Here is an 18,976-nt window from a genome sequence, read left to right as displayed (position 1 = left end):
TGTGGTGATGTAGATAAACTTAAATAGATGCTTTTATATCAATCCTCTTCAAAAGCATCGTCACACCAGTACTGTCAGTACTTTGATTATGTTATACGTTTACTTCATTGTTTACATCAAACTACTATTAAATAGTGACTGGAGTGCTTCCGCGAAAAAGGAATCGATCAGATGAACCAAAACAAACACAATCAAAACTTGTTAAGATGGTCTAGAGGATATAGGCTTGAATTGAAACTATGGTGATCGGTACCAGATGCTTATATTGAACGGCTGTTGACATAAAGCTTAAGATTGCAAATGTATCAATGCAATAACTTCCCGCGTGTGGATGGACTCACGCCGATTATGAAAACCCAATTGTTTCTACTATAATTAAAAAATGAAATTACCCCTCAAGGTTTTATATTGCATAATAAAGATTGAACTTTGATCTTTTTATATGCTATTGTTGTATATGAATAGGTCATGTCTCAATTATAGAAATATGTACTATAATAATGCATATAGTTTAGTATTTATCTCATCTTTTTTATTACTTTATCGTGGATATTAGTGTAGATTAATTGTATTATATCAATTATTTATACGTATTCATTAGATGTGGGAAAACATTGCATAAGAAATATCTTCTAATATGATTAAAAATATCAACTTTTTTAAAGTTAAAACCTATTGAAGATACAAATTCAAAGTTGCCATCTGACATTTTGATATAAGATAAACATCATAAAATTTTCAAAAAATTATTCTCACTCGGTTTTATGGTGTTAAAATCTAAAACTTGGTCCAGATTTATTTACACTACATTGCAGTGTTTATGAACATTCACCTAGCTCATTGAATCTCACTTTTAATGGAATGGCTTCAGCATAAAAAAGTTTCAATTTATTTAAAATTCAACTACGCGAAAGTCCAATGTACATCAAAGCAGCCGGGCTGTTACTTTCTGATGTACAATAAAATAACAAAACAATCGAACAATGTAAATTACTTATTGAATAGAGTATTACCCGGCGCTGTTTCGTCTTTTGATGTACTGTTCATATCTGCCTATCCGCTCCATTTCGTATATTGTAAAGAGATACTTTTCTTGCTCCGTTTGAAAGTGTCCTCAGAATATCTTTGGTAATAATAAAACCAAATATTTCACTGAGCATATATAAAAGCAAATTCTACAATTTGTCCAAATATTCGTATTAAACCATCCATATGCGCCCTTAGACTAGAACGATTTAAACGCCTTTTAATGTTTTTAATTGTCTGAATGAACACATGGAACTGCCGTGTCAAAATTCAAAACATATCTGATAATTCCTGCAAATTTTATTGAAAGTGAAAAAACAACAAAATATACAACTTAACAAATTAAAAACGTCACTTCAAAAGTCAAATTCGTAAAACGTAGAATAATAACAATATGAAAAGCACGAATATCACACATTCGAGTGGCTAATACTTTGTGTGTCATCCCATGGCTCTTACAACGTGTACGCATCAATTTCTCATGGAAGCAACGTAGTTAATAATTAAACGTTGAGGGATATTACGCCACTCTTCCACAAGGGCATGTTCTAATTCACGTAGAGTGAGTGGTTCCACTAGTCTTCTACGTACCCGCATGTCCAAAGCATCCAAAGGTGTTCTATTACATTTAGATCGGATGACTTTGGAGGGAAAGGAAGCAGACGAACGTTCTGTTGTTGTAGTAACGCCTGCGTCGCACGTGCTGTATGAGCAGGTGCTTCTTCCTGCAACAAAACCATGCCGCGTCCGCCGGCCCGTAGGTGCGGAATTGCAACTGGGAGCAAAACTGCCTACTGATATCTAACAGCGTTTAGATTGCCGCGGATTATCACCAAATCTGTCTTGGTGTGTAACCACACTCCAGTCCACACCATAACGGAGCCACCGCTCCATGGGGATCACACTTAAACACACGTCAATACTTGTTAAGGCGTTCACCACGACGTCTGTATACGCGCATCCGTCCATCGTTGGGACTCTCGTCAGTGAACAGGACGTGTGTCCAGTCTGCTCGTGCCATACGCTGGTGCTGACGAGCCCATCGGTTACGCATCTGACGGTGGCGTGGTGTCAGAATGAGTTCCAGAAAAGACCGCCTAGCTCGCAGTCCTTGAGCGCAGAGCCACCTAACAACTGTTTTAGAACATACGGGTCTACCGTGCGTTCCAATAGTTGCCCTCGCTGTATCTGATGCAGTCTTGTAGCGGTTTTAAATTGATTTGCAATAATCTGGGCATCTTGATACGCCGTTGTAACCTTCCTGCGAGGGTGCCTTGGGACATCTGCAACTCTGCCGGTATTTTGGAATTTCTGCCAAAGTCTAATTATGGAGGACATATTTCTACCAAAGACACGTGCAACCTCAAAAAAAAAACAATCCACAACTTTCTTAATTAAACATAACGCCATGTTTGAATAGTTATATTTAATACAGTTAGGATGCATACATGTAGATTAAATAATTTAATTCAACTTAATATGATTCTAGTTGGGGGTGTTTTTGAAAGTCATATCAATAAACAAGTCAATATCGCGTTTATCATTGTCTTAAGATAATTCTCGGTGTGAGTGTCGTTTTGATTTATAAAAAGGGGATCGAAAGGATTGCTGAATTGGCGTCTTCATTGGTGTGAATTTTTTGTTTCTTTGCTGTTCGAAAAGGTGACGTTGTTTGCAGTAGAAATTCCGAAGTTTGATGCAGTCCTTCGTTTGATCCGCCCGAGGTGAGACTTTTTCGTGTCATTCTAAAAAAGAAAAGGATATCATAGGAATGAGCACAACGTAACAAAACGAAACAAAATGTAATAAATATTCAATCAATCGGCCTATGCAACTATCTCAACCAACCTGCGTTTGTCATAATGCAGCTTTAGCAAACTGTGTTTGCTCAATCCGCCCGCCTTTGTATATTTTTGAAATATTAAGAACTGACCAAATAAAACTTCTATCTCAAATAAAAAAATAAACACAAACTATGCATAGTGTGCTGCCATTTTTCTAGAAATATGATTATTTCGTGAATCGAAAGAAAAATATATAATCAAACTCCGTTTGCATTGAAAATCTAAATTTTGTTTCGATTTTTTCATTAAAATTGCAGACGTTTTTATTTATTCTTTAAAAAAGGAAATTACCTGGCGGGTTCCTTATGCAATTCAACCACCTGCGTTTACTTTTGTGTAAGTTGTTCATCCCCTTACAATATAAGCTTGTGGTCAAAGCAACTTTTTTATGTAGGAACCATCAGCGGAAACTATTGCACCTGTCTTAGTAGTTTTCACGATACCGACATAGGACATCTGATTTACAGAAGTGGTTGAAATACGCTTTAACAGCATTTAATAAGTTTATAATAATTTTATGCAAGTGTGAGTTTTTCATGCTTTGATTTACCATTATTAATTTTATAAACTTAGTATGATAACGGTTGAGGTACATTTCTAAAGCATCATGTGTCTAAAACAGACACGCACTCTATTTATAGTGTTCAGAAACCATGTGCTACATACGTGTTCTATTCAACTAAATAATAATACAGTCTTTTTGAACGTTTGAGTTGCTGACAACTAAGTCTTTTTCGTGTCACAGTACTACGTTTGGACTAATCCGCTCTTGCTCCAATACTTATTTATTCGAAAGCTCTACACAATTTCTCATAATTGAGAAGATTTAACATGTACTTCTTTAAGTCTATAAGTATGTATACAGATTCATCTTCTTAGATGTGTGGCGCGTTTGACAAGACTAACAATTGCAAAACAAATGGCTATTGGTCGTCTAATAAGCAGCAATTACAAATGAACGTGTTTGAATTGAGAGGTGTGTTGTCGCTTGAACAGGTCAAATATACATGCTTAGATGTAAATTGATAATATTACAAATGGTGAGCGCATAAATATGGATGTATAAGAAAAATACAATTCAGTCTTGCATTAAATATATTAACGTGGGTAATTAATACAAATATTGTAAGTACGGTGGCAGTAAACTCCTACGGCACATTAGGGAAATAGAACAGGCTATAATAATCTTTAATGGGTCTTATTTCACGACGTGTTTATTAAAATCAGACAGGTTTTTTAAGACATACTCAAAGATGAATTTACGTCGCGATTAAATGCAAAACGAAACAAGTTTGTCTCCCAGATCGAAAAACCCAACATTTGAAATGAATGCATTTTAATTAAAGGGTATGGAATGGCGATTGGTAAAGCGCATTTCCAACATTTAGTCCCTCGGCTGGGTTAATTAAAAAGATTAACAGCGACCAGACCCCACAGTTGTGCCTTAAAGCTCTGATTGGGCCTTCCCGAACCCGTTTGTCATTTGCTACTCCAAAACCCACAAACAATTGTCAGCCTATGCCATATCCCAGAAAAAGAACATCCAATGAAAAATGCATTTATAAACAACGAGCTCACAATGACCTTTTGTGTTGCCATTTGTCCATTTATCGTCTTGCGTCGTCAACATTTGCCTTGTTAATGCTCTAGAGGCCAAATTAATTTCCCGATATTCCTGAATCGAAACGTGGTTAGTCGTGTTGTCCCAATTATATGTTGGCGGGGTTCAACATGTGGTCACGTGAGTTAAGAAAACAAATTCAATAGGTAAAATAAAAGAAAAAGGCTTGTTAACACACTAGAAATCACATATATAAACTTCATGAAACTTTTTCAAAAAGATGTGTTCTCATGATATTATGTCTTTGAAAAAGGTTCTATTTCGTGAAAAAAGTTGCTGCCATGGCCGGGACAGTTTTTTCATATTTAGCTAAACTGAAACTTGTTAACAATCCGGAAGTCACATTTGTCCTGTCCAATCTTACTGACATTTTGTTCGATCATTTGTTTTAAAGATGTATCGGCCGAGTTCAAAAATGATTCCGGTCTGTTAAAAAAATATTGCTGTTATGGTGCGTAATATTTTTTTTTAACACTTTTTATGACACTGTCATGTTCAATCTCTTGCACGACGGTTACATTACATTCACCTCTGTGTTGGGCTCAGAACGGACTATTGTTATGAAAGCGTCTCATTCATGTCATGATCATACCAAGCGTTCATCATTGAGGTTACAGTATACTAAACAATCTCTTGCACGACGGTTGCATTGCATTCACTGCATTAAAGAAAACCATCTCATACCATGATATCTTATATCAGTCTTAATTCATTATTATAAAATTGATATGGTTTCTTGATGTTAAGAAACCAACATACATACACACGTCGAAGCAATTCCTAACGTCACTCAATAAACATTATGTTCAATTGTTGACCTTTGTAAAGTGCGTGAAATGATTCCATCTGCGTAAATGGGCAATAAAATAGTTCCAAAGAGTTGCATTAAAACTCGCAAGTTTTTGCACGATTTATCGTACATTTAAAAGTCATATTTCTTAATTTAATGCATGCGATCTTAAATATCCAATCAAATATGCATTGAATGCGTTTTTTCGGTTTTAGCTATTTTATAGACAAAATGGCGTGCCGAGCCTTTCGCAGAGTTGTATGTGAGAGCAAGGAACGACAACTCTGCGTGGAGATTGTGTCATGTTATGTAGTGATGTTCTGTTTTTACAAGGCGGGTTATTTAAATCTGCGAAGAACTACTTTTATTGCACATGAATTAAGTGGTAGATCGGAGTTTTGGGACTTTGGTTTTTGGCAGCCAGCCAATTCGGATAGGCTCAGAAATTGGTATCATTACTGTGGCCTTGGGGCTACGCCACAGGCCAAAAACTATGTAACTACATTGTGTATATTAGATTAAAATGCAAGCTTCTTAACACTCAAGAAGTCGCATTATTTGTCCAATCTTCATGAAACATTGTTAGTCAAATTATATCACATCCGAGTTGTAAATCGTTCCGGCCCATTAAAACAAATGTCTGCCGGGCATGGGGAAGTTTTTCTTTTATGGGTATACCGTATATGAAAGCTTTGGTAACACTTTAAACGTCCAATTTATATGAAACTTTGTTTGAATATTTTTCCTAATATTATTATTTCGGTCGAGTTTGAAACTGAGACATGTGTGGTAAGAACCAAAAGCCGTGGTCAAATTAAAGAAAAAGCTTGTTAACACTCTTTTCGTAGCATTTCAAGTCAAATTTTCCTGAAACTTATTCGATACATGCGTTCTTATGATAATCTCAGCAGAGTTCGAAAATGATTGAGAGCATAGCAAATAAATATTCTGAACTCCATGGCCCTCTTGTTTCAATATCAGGTTGGATTTGCAACCAGCAGGTATTTCGGAACAGTCCATCAATATGAAATTATTGCGAAATACCACAAGCAAACTTTACCAAATATATATTAAATAACGTCTTAATTTCTGCTATGCCGAATGAATTCCCTTTGAACCGAAATATTCCCAATATACTGTTTATAATCTTTAGATGATAAAAACTCAGTTATAATTAAAAACGCGTTGCACGCTCGGCCGCAATGTCGCTTTATTTAATATGGAAGCGGTAGTAACAAGTGGCTGCACTCACTAAAGTTACGTACACAAATCAACAACTCACAACTACCGTCCCATTGGGCCGTTCCGTGGCAAATAATAGGTCGATGGCCCAATAAGGCAATGTGCGGTTTGCCATTGCAATAAATTATAGACACATCTGGATGGGGAATGCCGGAACTCTCGCAAACTAATCTCTCAATCACTTGGATGATGGGTAAACGAACAGTCACTGCAACAAGTAGTTCTGGCTACCATTACTTTAAATGTCGCTTTTTATGATTTTTGACTGCGCGACTTTAAAGTTATGGACCAGCTCCATTAGGAAAGTCAACCAGAAATTCCCGAAAAGTTGACAGTTAACAAAGACCGGTCCAAAACAGCTTTTAAATGCAGTTATTGCCCCAAATCAACCAATTGATCGGAAAGATTGACATTTTTCACATTTAACTGATATATTCTTTCACAAAATACTATCATAAACATTTAAAATGTATACATTCTGCTCTTACATATCGAGAAAAACAGCGATGTGACAGACTTTTTTGAAATGCGAATCTCCCGAAATTTAACGGTCATATGATGTTATTTCTATTTTAGTAACAAACCATGTGCTCAAGTGTTTTCAAATTCAGAATGACATTTCCCGGTATTTTAGATTACTCTGGCTTGTTTTGTAAACAAATTGTAGTTTAAATACAAACTCAAAGTAAATATTATATAAAACTACCTGATTCACACTGAAATCAGTCTTATAATCCACCAGACGTAAATTGTTAATCACAAATAATAGATTTCAGAAAACGAAAGTAATGTTTACAATTTCAGCATAACATGTCAAGGTCGATCCGAAAGTATCCAAATGAAAACTCGTCACGTGACAAAGCGACAATGGCGTCAAAATTGTGAATTTCAGACTGATGAGAGTTATTTTCATATATTGTAAGATGCATTTGAACCTTAAAATATTTCTCTATGCAGTAATGGATATTCATTCACAAATATATGTAGAAATGTATCCAAGAAAATGAGCCTTCCTTGATATATAGCGTGACATATATATATTACGACTCTGGTTGACTTTCGATACGGGGTTGGCTTCAGCGTACAGGTATGTCAATACTATATAAACTGTACGCTGAAGTTTCTTTATCTATGCAACAAGTAGTGATAAACTTGTGATCTTCAGACAAGTCAATGAAAATGCTTATCTGATAGATCTTGCGTTCGATAATTCTTCATATTGTTATGCATATCGTTATTACTCTACGTAATAAACCACGTAAAACTCCTTTAAGGTCATCATTCTCCTAGCAGAGTTGTCGTTCGTGCCTCAACATAAATGTGAATGTAATGAACCGCAGTGTAAGAGAGTGCAAGGTCATAAGGAAACTAACTTTATTTAAATTGGTTACACAGCACATGTTTACAACAACAACAACGGGTTACACATTATCAGACTGAACATGATGGTTGTCATGATAATATATTTCACTCTTGGAAATTCTGACACTAAAAATAGTGAGTTTCAAGTTTAAAAATTTGGATTCACAAAAATATTCCCCAAAATTATTTTCCGAACAATTAGAGACACCATGAAATATAGATATACCAGTATTGCATCTATGTTAAATATAATAAAATGTATTTGACCAGAGAAAACAAAGATTTGCATAAATGCAATGTTGTGTGAACTGTTAATTCTTAAAATTCTTAAAATTGTCAGTGAGCTAAATATGATTATATTGTTTGTTCTTAAATCGTTCTCTTTAACACATGCATATGTAGGGCAATACATCAGGTGCCATTTTGTCACATTGCAGATGATGATCTAGGACAAGGTTTTTTAGATAACTTTAAATTTATATTTATCAACAGGCATTACCGTAACCAACAAAACAATAATTTTAATTATTATTAAAACTTTCACAAGTGGCACGACATGAATGAAAAAAGTTGCTCTCGAAATGATAAAAAACGTAAACGTGAATACATTAAGTAGGACTTATTTACGTTGGCATCACTCGTTTTGTTTATTAATCACTGCACTTTTTGAAAATTGCACGCCTCTTTTTTCTATCTCGCTCCCATGGCATACTAACTCGAGGGAACGACTACCTAACTCGTGAGAACGAGTTAGCTATGTCGTTGGAACAACTTACTTAGTCATGGGAACAAGATAAAAAAAAGAGGAGTGCAAATATAAATAACAGAGGAGTGCAATGGAAAAAAGAGCGGCGCATTAAATTAATGAAGGGTGAATCAAACAAATCACCATACCGCTCTTTTTTAATTTGCAGTCGTCTTTTAGTTATTTTTTGCAATCCTCTGTTTTTCCATCTCGTTCTCTCGACTTAGTTAGTCGATTCCACGACCTAGCTTACTCGTTCACACGAGTTAGCATATCATGGGAAAGAGTTAGCTAAAATTATTTCTTCTTTTGTTTAATGCGCCTCTCCTTTATTAAGTGCACCGCTCTTTGTTTCATTGCACTCCACTTTTATTTAGTTGTGACCCCCTTTTGTTTCTATCTCGTTTACTCGACCTAGTAACTCGTTCCAACGACGTAGCTAACTCGTTCTCACGAGTAAATAAGTATTTTTTTCGAGTGATTTTGTCGTGGGAACGAGATCGAAACAAGAAAAGTGCAGTTTCAAAAAAGGCAATGTCACCACTATGTCACCGTACTTATTGGTTTCCCTACAAAGATTATTTCAATTGCGTAACAACTTGAAGCTATCGGTCAAAATCGTTAAGTGTGCAAATATACGAGTACCTATTTATACAAAGAAAGCACATGTGCTAGTGCACTTTGTTTTCGTACTCATCTGCATGGCTTTATTAACGTCATTCGGTTGTAAAAATCCGGAAGTACGAAAAGTAAGAGTCACAGCAATATTATTTTTGCTTAATAATAGAGAGTCCGAAAATTTACGTGTCAAAAAACTGGAGTAAATACGGTTTGCGACAAATTATGGATAGACGGGAAGACTTTATGTTAGTAAGTAGTGTCAATGTTGTTTTGATTAGGGAAGTTAATTGTGGATTTATCGTAACTATAACTTGTATTATTTCAATCTATGTTGTATAATAGATATTATTATGTGCTTAAATGTAAATTGACTGTAACAGCTGTCAACGTATTTAACTAGAGCTTTGTCACAGACGTGACGTATACCCCCACATGCTGCATTGACACAGACTATTTTGCATCCTGTCTTTACAAAACAAGAGAAGCTAATTTATGGCGATTTTTAAGAATTATTATGCCATTATCATTTATGGCAATTTCTCCCTTCGAACTCTTTAATTCTTTCGCATGACACGCCATCCAATTACTGTGAACAAAATATATGTACAGAGTCATTTTAAAATCTCACAATGAATGACATAGTAATGGCCCGGACAAGATTTTGTATGGCCATTTTTGACCTTTGAACTCAAAGTGTGACCTTGACCTTGGAGATATCGACATAATTTTTTCGTGTGACACACCGTCCATTGATGGTGAACGAATGATTTTAAAATCTCACAATGAACGACATAGTTATGGCGCGGACAAGCTCAGTTATGGCCATTTTTGACCTTTGAACTCAGTGTGACCTTGACCTTGGAGATATCGACGTAATTCTTTCGCGCGACACACCGTCCCATGAGGTGAACAAATGTGCCAAATGATTTAAAAATCTCAAAATGAAGGATATAGTTATGGCCCGGACAAGCTCATTTATGGCCATTTTTGACCTTTGAACTCAGTGTGACCTTGACCTTGGAGATATCGACGTAATTCCTTCGCGCGACACACCGTCCAATGATGGTGAACAAATGTGCCAAATGATTTAAAAAAACTCACAATGAACGATATATTTATGGCCCGGACAAGCTCATTTATGGCCATTTTTGACCTTTGAACTCAGTGTGACCTTTACCTTGGAGATATCGACGTAATTCTTTCGCGCGACAAACCGTCCAATGATGGTGAACAAATGTGCAAAATGATTTTAAAATCTCACAATGAACGATATAGTTATGGCCCGGACAAGCTCACTTATGGCCATTTTGACCTTTGAACTCAGTGTGACCTTGACCTTGGAGATATCGACGTTATTTTTTCACGCGACACACCGTTCAATAATGGTGAACAAATGTGCCAAATGATTTTAAAATCTCACAATGAACGACCTAGTTATTGCCCGGACAAGCTCATGTATGGTCATTTTTTATCTTTGAACTCAAAGTGTGACCTTGACCTTGGAGATATCAACGTAATTTTTTGCGCGACACACCGTCCAATGATGGTGAACAAATGTGCCAAATGATTTAAAAATCCCACTATGAACGACATAGTTATGGCCCGGACAAGCTCATTTGTGGCCATTTTTGACCTTTGAACTCAAAGTGTTACCTTAACCTTGGAGATATCTATGTAATTCTTTCGCACGACACACCGTCCAATGATGGTGAACAAATGTGCTAAATGATTTTAAAATCTCACAATGAACGACATAGTTATGGCCCGGACAAGCTCATTTATGGCCATTTTTGACCTTTGAACTCAAAGTGTGACCTTGACCTTGGAGATATCAACGTAATTCTTTCGCACGACACACCGTCCAATGATGGTAAACAAATGTTCCAAATGATTTTAAAATCTCACAATAAACGACAAAGTTATGGCCCGGACAAGCATTTTACCTTTGAACTCAAAGTGTGACCTTGACCTTTGAGATATTGACGTACTTCTTTCACGCGACACACCGTCCCATGATGGTGAACAAATGTACTAAGTCATTTTAAAATCTAACGATAAATGACATACTAGTAGTTATGGTCCGGACAAACTTTCTGTTTAAAACGCACTAAGTGACCCCGTGACCTAGTTTTTGACACGGCATGACCCATATTAAAACTTGACCTAGACATCATCTAGATACATCTTCTGACCAAGTTTGGTGAAGATCGGATAGAATTTTCGGGACAGACAGACCGACAGACCACGACAGACAGACCGACAAAGTGACTCCTATATAGCCCCCATTACCAGTAATGGGGGTATAAATATTTAAATGAGTTACAAATAGGTGGATACTTTAAATTTCATTCAGCATTATTGTTATCATATTATGAGCGATATAATTAATATTTGTAAACCGATAAAATAAATATTTTATCCCATTTTCAATTATGGAATATACTAGACTGTATTCAACCTTGTGGGATATACCTGTCGCGTGCACGGACTACTTTTTACTTTACCACTGAATGATTTTTCATAAGAAATATAGTCGAGAAAACTTTAGCTTCAAAATTATACGACCTTCAACCTTAAAATATAGTCATATGACATAATTTTTCGACATCCGTATAATGAATCAGCTGATTGATGGCGTCATAAAATGACATACTTATTAAGTCATTTCCCCCCCCCCCCCCCAAAAAAAAAATAAAAATTGGACGATTTATTTAAAACGCGACTTATTTCACATGTACATGTACTGTATATCGACATATTTGATTGTCAATTTATCACATTTTCCTTATTTCGTGCAATGTGCATTGTTTATAATCCATGCATATACTTTTGACATTTAATAAATAAATTCATAAATAATTTGCAATATTTGCTTTCCGATTTAATTCACGTTAGGCATAGAGCTGTGTAAAGTATAAGATGGTAAAAATAGCACCACACTGGAATTCGGAACGTCCCATTTTGTACACGGGTATTATCTACTCATTTATCTGTTGTGTAATGGAATGTGTTCCATTTTTTGTGTATTTATATATTAAATTATTTTCTTGTACAATAAGGGCCTTTACCATAGACAAAAACACATTGTGCAAGTTTAAACATAATTATGTTTGTATGCAGAAATCTGCAAATGCAACCGAGTTTACCAACGGCTATTATTTAATAAACAGCTACGGTTTATTTTAACAGCAGTAATGAAGAGTACATGACGTAGGGTGTGACGAACAAGAATGTTTATTGAGTTCATAAACTCATTTGAATATAGTGATAGGATGGCATAAGGGTCTTTATTTAACTATGCTAAAATAATTATTAAAGACCCTAGGTGCAAAATCGTCAATTATTGAGTTAAATGGATTATTAGATGGATTTTAAAGGATAATTAAAGGTAATATACTAGTTCGAACGTGATTTGGTTTTTGTTTGTACTTTTGTCGTTCCCTGTTCTCGGGGAAATGATTTAAACATGGACGCCATTGATGCATCGGATCACACACGGCATACCCATACCATTATATAAATCAAAGTACTGGCAGTACTGGTATGACGATGCTTTTGAAGAGGATGGATATAAAACATCAATTTAAGTTTATCTATATCACCACAATTGTGTATGTTGATACGAACATTTGGGTACGATAAACAATTTGGGTACGAAAAAAATTTGGTACGAAAAAAATTTGCGTACGAAACATTTTTGGTACGAAAAAAAGTTTAGGGTACGGGGAAGTAGTACCCGTGGGTAACTTGACCCATTGAGCGAAACTGGGAGGCGGGTCACATTCTTGTTCATTAAGTATGGCAATACCTTCATGATGATTCTCGAAAGTAGGTATGAGCACATAGCCGGACCATGTGAGCTCAATCGTATGAGCACTTGACTATCCGAGTTCGCCCACGAACATATGGATAGGTTAACTAATAGCGAAATGACCTTATACATGTATATGCTGAAATCTAACAATCGAACGAAATATCAAACATGGTATGTACACTTAGGTGGTTGTGTAATTTCTGTTAGAATATCGTATTCAATATGTAAATTTTAAATGATTGTGCCCGCACTTGAGTTTGTTGCCTTGTTTGAGTCTATACGCGCATAGGCTGCACCCAGTGTGTGTATTTGTGTTTTTCCAAGGTAATGAGTTACTGTGAAATCATTTATTTTCGACAGCACAACATTTCGTCATTTTTATAAAAATGACGATTTCGTCAGCACTTAATTTCGCCGATTTCTTATTTTGAATATTACAAAAATGCGTCAGTCAATATCCGATTTGTGTGTAATACATATTCGCGATCAATCGCAGTTGCGAAGAATCGTGGTACGAATGCGGGAACACACTTGAGAATCACTGCAGGAGGTGGGGCCTGTTTGTCACATGCCAATTAACTAGTCTTTTGTTATCAAGGGACAGTAATGGACCCTCGTAATGTATGCCATTCACACGTTCATTGTTATGATAAGCGGACAAGTGGGATCGAATAACCGTTAACGAGTGTTTGTAACAACGAAGCCAATTGCCAATTAGTCTTATTCTATTATTATAATTGCCATACTGATAACAATCGTAATGTCAATAATTTAAAAATAAATAAATTGATACATACAAAATAGTAATAAGTGTGGTTAAACGCAAACAATCAAACAACAAACAGCAATTAAAATATTCTTTATTAATTTGTGATAAATACGCATGTTGATCACACATCGTCATCTTTTCATTTGGTTTATTGTCTTTCATCGGCATTCGCTGCGTGAAGGCTAATATGCAACACCCCTGAAAAACACAATGCACCTAATGGGTAATAAAGTTATAAACAATAAGCGCTAATTCATTACCATTCTACATAAACGAAGTCAACGCATTCGATACAGCTGTACTGCACACGAGTTTCAAAGAAGTGTAAGGTGTCAGTTAAGTACCTTGTGTAATCTACATCCCTTTGTGTAAAAACCGGATTAATCTAGATTACGAAACAGCAGTGAATGTGTGCATGGATTATGTTGGAAATATTGCCTCATGTCTACGGTCAAGTTTTAAAATATTGTTCAACTTGGTGTTTGTTTTTGTTCAAACATAGAGCATGATTGTTCGTTAGGATCTTAAATTCGCCGATTAGTCGACTGACGAAATTTATGAAAATTAATGCCTGACGATTAATTATGGTTTTACAGTACCTCCGCGCTGAGGCTGCATAATGTTGGGACCCGGAGTGTGTCCAGCACTCCTACCTAATAAGATTAGATTGACGACAGTTGGGACGAATTTTGAATGATAGCTGCAATTTCCAGCTATTTGTTTTGTACTGAAATACTTTTTAATTTTTTATATGGTCAAATGCTGCGGGGGGGATTAGATTATCCGGAAAAAAACACCTGTCTGGAATGGTGACCACAAAACATACAAAATATAACATTGCGCCGGGAGCGGTAATCGAACCGGTGTCGTAAAGGTGAAAAAGCGAACGTCCTTACCACTGCGCTAGCGGGACGGACAATTACGTAAAGAAATGTTGTTTTATCTATATATATCATAGCAGTGCAGCGTTTACAATTTGCAGGTTCGAAATCGTTCGCATTCTTTAGTTTTGTGATCACGTAAAAAGTTAATTTTACATGTTTTTATTCGCAATTTATTTACTAAATCGAGAACAAATATCAAACAAAATAGAGAAAACATATAGTTGTTTCATTGGTCCATAAAAATAAAATGGATGTAAAATTACTAATTTGAAATTAACGTTCTGATACACTTATTGAATCTGTTTCCCCAGGATATGCTGTTCTATTAATATTTACCTTTATCAACACGAACGACAACTCTGCTAGGAGAATGTTATCAATGAAAAACAACGAGCAATCTCCTACGCAGTGGCGAATGCCAAGGGAAGTAACTGAAAAATCGAGTTATCTCAATCGGACTGGCTCGGTCTTTTACATAGGTCGCCATTGTGAAGAATTTTTTTACTGGTTATCAAACCTTGGACGCTGCTGTTCCAGCATCGTCAAAAACACGTTTTGCGCGTTCTTAAATTCGTCGTCCGAAGTCGGAAAACGTATTGCCCTGTATATTAAGTCAAATAAAGTGCCAGTCGCAGCAATTCTCTGACTACTCGTCGAAATTGTCAAGGTCGTCGATGGTGCACATGTATGTTGACATCGACATCATTTTGTCAGGGGCAATCGCCGCCATATTGGATTTTGATCATTTTCTTTCGAAAATAAAATGAATTATCGTAAAGTAAATCTTCTTTTCGCGGTCGTGATGTGTTACATTTCGCATACTGCGTAAAATTTAATCGAGGCATATGTTGATATTTTAACTTGTTTTACAGTTTGTGTGTGAATTTTTAAAAACTATGGTTACAATCGTTAGATTTTAAGCGCTTTTAAGACTGAATTAAAATTATTGTTAAGGTTATGAGATCTATTAATGTTAAATGTCACGTTGAAAAAAATCAAATGGGATAAATATAATACTAGGATTAGCGTTGAATACACAGAAGTTTATGTTGCTCGGCTCGAACACCGAAGGCGCTCGCCAAGGCTCGTGCTCCCGGCGTTCTAAGCCTCGCAAATAAACTTCTCTGTATTCAACGCTAACCTAGTATTCTCTATATAAACCTCTGTGGGGCCTTTTTGGGAGTTTACGTGTTAGATGAAACTATAGAATTTAACTAGACTTACATATAAGGCGAAGGTAAATTCGTATTTCATCTCACACAAAACTTCCAAATGGCTCACACACTCAGCCGCACCCAGCCAGTGACAATTCTGAAAATAATTGTAAATATTCTTCTTCTTCGTTGCTCAAAAACACGACCGAAGGCTGCTGTGTGCGAAGTGACGTATCTATGAGCCATTTGGAAGTTTTGTGTTAGATTAAATCCGGATTAACCTTCGTCTTAGAGGTATGTCTAGTTGAACATGTTAGGGACACAGCTCGAATTGCATGTCTTCTGGTTTATATGTAAGAAAGGACTTCCTTTATATGGTAAGTACAATAAAGCGTTAAGTGTCGTCCATGATTAACCTTTGCGTATTGCGCAGGCTTATCTTCAGCATTTTATAGCCGTGAAGGCTTCCGGACCCGCCATGTTCGTTTAAAAGTAAGTCTTTAACTGTCCGAATTTACGAGTACATGTTATCCCTTCTCCTTAAGTTTCATTATCGCAGGATCCGGTGTATGTTATATACGGATATTGATATGCCTTGTGTTTTTTAACAGTATATCACTCATTTGAAAATATGAAAGCCCTTCTTGAACATACTTTACGATCATCTTGTTAATGTATGCCATGATGATCATGGGTGAAAGTTAAAGTTATATAACAAACAATTTGATTGGCTGACTTGTGGGAACGAGATAGCTAAAATTCTATCCTCTTTTGTTAAATGCACTCCTCCGTTATTTACTGGACCGTTCTGTTTTTCATTATACTCCTTGTATATTTAGTTTTGCACATCTCTTTTTTCTATATCGTTCCTTGACTTAGTAAGTCGTTCCCACGACATAGCGAACTAGTTTCTTAAATGAAGATGTCGTGGGAACGAGATAGAAACAAGAGGGTCTGAACGGCCCAAAGTTGCTCACCTGATATACAAAGGAACTGACCTGTTGTGTGAAGCCAAAGATGTCATTAGAACAAATGTTCTGACCAACTTTCATGGAAAGTGAATAATAAATGTAACTTTAATAGTTATAACAAGGTTTTACTATAGTCATATAGGGATAAATTCCCTGGCAGCAACGTTTTTCAACAGACCGGACCAGTTTCGTACACATCCAAGATATCTTTAAACAAATATTTTGACCAAGTTTCATGACGATTGGAAAATAAATGTGACTTTAAGAGTGTTAACAAGTTTTTACTATAGTCATATAAGGAAAAATGCTCCGCCCTCTGGTGGCAATGTTTTTTAACCAACCGCAACCTTTTTCAAACTTGTCCAAGTTATCATTGGGACATATCTTCTGACCAAGTTTCATGAATATCGGACAATAAATGAATGTGGCCTCTAGAGTGTTAACAAGTTTTTACTATAGCCCTATATTGCCATATAAGGAAAATGCATCTCCCCCTGGCAGCAATATTATTCAACCAATCGGAACAATTTGTGAACACATTAAAGATATCATTAAGACGAATCTTCTGACCAAGTTTCATGAAGGTCGGACAATAAATGTGGCCTCTAGAGTGTTAACAAGGTTTTACTATAGCCATATAAGGAAAAATGTCCTGCCCCCTGGCGGCCGTGTTTTTCACCCAATCGGAACAATTGTTGAACTAGTCCAAGATATAATTGGGATAAATATTCTGACCAAGTTTCATGAAGGTTGAACAATAAATGTGGCCTCTAGAGTGTAAACAAGGTTTTACTATCGCCATAAAAGGAAAAATATCCCGCCTCCTGGCGGCCATGTTTTTCAACAGACCAGAGCCATTTTCGTACTCACCCAAAATATGTTCTGACGAAGATTCATGAACATTGGACTATAAATGCAGGCCTTTTCCGCCCTATGCCACGGGTCCGAATATCAGCCCCATTCCCAACGCAAATCTGGTTGTTTTTTCCCGATTGAAAAAAAAATCCCAATTCCATTTTTTTTAAATTATTTTCTAAACCTTTAAATATATAAGTTAACCTGATCCAGTGTAGAAAATAGAGAAAAATATTGCATAATTAAATAATCTGTTGCCTTGATTTTTTTTTTAAAACAGTAAACTATGTTTAATTGATTATTTAAGACTTTCATTATTTCCCCCAAAATCCGGCGTTTCGCGCGATTTTTTCCCTTCAAAAAAGGCCAGGCCCTTTCCCCAAAATCAGATAAAAATCCCTGCACTTATCAAACATGTTCATAATATTTTGTAAAATTTTAATATGTTATCAAAATATTCATTATTTATCAGTTAACGGCTTCTCTGAAATATAAGAAACACTATTTTAATGCGATAATTTTTCTCAATTGAGCCAATTTTGCGATAATTTTTTTTCCCCAAAATGGGGTTTTTCACGACGCGAAATTCCCAAAATTTCAGTGTGGCGTTTTACCAAAATGGAGCGGAAAAGGCCTGAAATGTGAGTTTTAGGGTGTTAACAAGGTTTGAACAAAGCCATATAAGGAAAAATGCCCCGCCCCCTGGCGGCCATATTTTTCAACCAACCGGAACCATTTTCGTACTTGTCAAAGATATAACTGGAACAAATCTTCTGACCAAGTTTCATGATGATCGGAAAATAAATGTGGCTTCTAGAGTATTAACAAGGTTTTACTATAGCCATATAAGGAAAAATACCCCATCCCTGGCGGCCATGGTTTTCAACCAACTAGAACCATTTTCGATCGGACCCAAGATAATATTAGCACAAATCTCCTGACCAAGTTTCATGAAGATCGGACAATAATTGTGGCTTCTAGAGTGTTAACAAGGTTTTACTATAGCCATGTATAGCCATATAAGGAAAAATGCCCCGCCCCCTGGTGCGCATGTTTTTCAGCCAACCGGAACCATTTTTGAACTCAACCAATATATCATTGAGACCAATCTTTTTACAAAGTTTCTTGATAATCGGACAATAAATGTGTCCTCTAGAGTGTTAACAAGGTTTGATTATAGCCATATAAGGCAAAATGCCCCGCCCCGTGGTGGCCATGTTTTTCAACCAACCGGAACCATTTTTGAACTCATCCAAGATATTATTAACACAAATCTTC

General features: G+C 36.1%; 1 protein-coding gene across 1 annotated transcript in view; it reads right to left on the bottom strand.

Annotated features, from left to right (window-relative positions):
• LOC127865239 (E3 ubiquitin-protein ligase RNF185-like) overlaps nucleotides 1-18,976 on the bottom strand; it is a 422,044-nt gene that overhangs the window by 31,675 nt on the left and 371,393 nt on the right. The gene's annotated exons all lie outside the window — the stretch shown is intronic.

This window comes from Dreissena polymorpha, chromosome 1 (genome assembly GCF_020536995.1).
Source record: "Dreissena polymorpha isolate Duluth1 chromosome 1, UMN_Dpol_1.0, whole genome shotgun sequence".
NCBI lineage: Eukaryota > Metazoa > Mollusca > Bivalvia > Myida > Dreissenidae > Dreissena > Dreissena polymorpha.
The sequence above is the reverse complement of the archived record's forward strand: the minus strand, read 5'-3'. Positions and strand labels throughout refer to the sequence as shown.